Below are 2288 nucleotides of genomic sequence, written 5' to 3'. Positions count from 1 at the left end.
TTTTCAACTGCCGCATTCCATCAAGGAAACAGTCTAAATTAGCACACAGAAAAGGAGAGGCAAATAGGTGTAGCCAAAAGAAAAATAGATCAGAAACCTAGAGAGGTGGGTAGGGTTGGAGATGGAATACAGTCTTTGTCCTACTTCCTTCTGTTTGTGTGTTTCCTCTCCAGAATGATTCTTATATTCTCTCTTTAATTCTCCATATACCAATAGTCCATGGTAGACACTAATGAAGGCTATTCTCCTGCCCCCTTTTTTCTAATATTGCGGTACCAACCCACTAAATTGAAGAATTGAACTAAGACTTTCAACGTCTATGGATGCACTTAATTCTCTTGACTTATAGGTTGCTCACAGAATTTGACTTTCTATTTTACCTTATAAATTGAGGCGGATCCCAGAAAGGGAAGGAATGGAGAGGTCAGACCATAAAGAACAATTAAAGAAGGTAACGGGAGGCCTTCAGGAACCTTAGATCAGTGCTACCCAACAAAAATAGGTGAACCGCGTATGTAACTTTAAGTTTTCTAGTAGCTACATTAACCAGGTAAAAAGAAACAGGTAAAATTAATTTTAATTATGTATTTTATTTAACCAAATTTTCCCAAAATAAATCTAAATGTTATTTCGATCAGTAATCAATATTAAAATTATTAATGATATATTTTATGTTCTCATTAATGTAAGTTTTTTAACTCTGGTATTATTTTATACTTACAAAACATCTCAATTCAGACTAGCCATATTTCACGTGCTCAGTAGCTACACATGGCTAGTGTCTACTATACTGGACTGTAAAAACAGTAAGGCTGCATTGCAGCTTTAGAGAAAAAAACAGTTGAAAAGAAATGACTTTGGGAGAAAGGCAATGAGCAGCTGCTTCAGCTATACAAACCAAGGGAGGAAGTCATCAAGTTGAATTCTGACTCATTATTTTTAAAATGTACCAAGTTTTTCAGTGTAGAATGCTTCTTCAGTATTTTGATTATTGTAATTTGGGCCAGATTAGGGGACAGGTAAATTGGGATGAAGGGTGGTGAGTCCCTGGGCATTTTTGGTGCCCTAAGCAGCCTGACATTTTAACTATACTAATCAGGCAACCTTATGATCTCAATTTGATTTCTCAAAGTTTCCACTGGGAAAAGGACATTGCTCTTCAGCGAATGCATCAGAGCCAGATCAGCCTTGGATGAAATTATTAAATTACTAAATAGGCAAAATTGGCCATCAAGATACAGTTGAAGGGTGAGGTTCCTATCAGAAAGAGCCAGCTGACAGCCTTACCTATCAGCCCATTGTGAAACTGTCATTTAGTAATAGTTATTCATATGACATTGCTAGATAATTCAGAATAAAATATCTAACCATAGTCTTTTAAAATAAACATCAAGAAATGCTGGACTTGATTTTCCCCAGATAGGTTTACATTGCACTTTTACCCAAACAATTCTGTAGGATGTTGAGGTACTTATTGAAAAATAATTAGTACTTAGTTATATTATTTACCTAAAATTTATTTTTGAATACATGGATGAAAAACCCTATGGTTTTTTATATAGTATAATTAGATAATTGCCTTGAGAAAATGATGTGCCTACCTGAAAACGCCAGGAAAACCCAGGATTCACAAAAGCATAATAATGGATTTGCGCAAGGAAGTCCAAGCAGCCATTGAGCTGATGTATGGTGCCTATTTAATAATCATTGTTTTTTGTTAGGTATCAGGTCTTATTTCAATGTGTATTTATGATATTTTTTACTGAATAAAGTTATTTCACCTACTTTGGAGGTTCTGATATAAAGTTTAAAATATATATGAGTGGAATTTTATCATTTCTGTGGCAACTAATTCATCTGTGGGTTCACATTTTGCTCTCTATGTGTGGTAGGCTGAATAATGGTCCCCAAAGATGTCCACAGCCTAATCCCCAGAACTCATGAATATTTTATCTTACATGGCAAAATGAACTTTGCAGATGTGCAAATTAAAGCTCTTGAGAAAATATCAGCAAACAGAATCCAAAAATACATCAAAAAGATCATCCATCATGAACAACTGGGATTTATTTCAGGGATGCAAGGATGGTACAATATTCAAAAATCCATCAACATCATACACCACATTAACAAAAATAAGGATAAAAGCCACACGATCATCTCAATAGATGCTGAAAAAGCATTTGACAAAATTCAACATCCATTCATGATAAAAACTCTCAACAAAATGGGTATGGAGAGTACATACCTCAATATAATAAAGGCCATATATGACAAACCCACAGCCA

Source organism: Manis pentadactyla, chromosome 16, assembly GCF_030020395.1.
Source record: "Manis pentadactyla isolate mManPen7 chromosome 16, mManPen7.hap1, whole genome shotgun sequence".
Taxonomy (NCBI): Eukaryota; Metazoa; Chordata; class Mammalia; order Pholidota; family Manidae; genus Manis; species Manis pentadactyla.
This window is presented reverse-complemented; position numbering follows the sequence as displayed.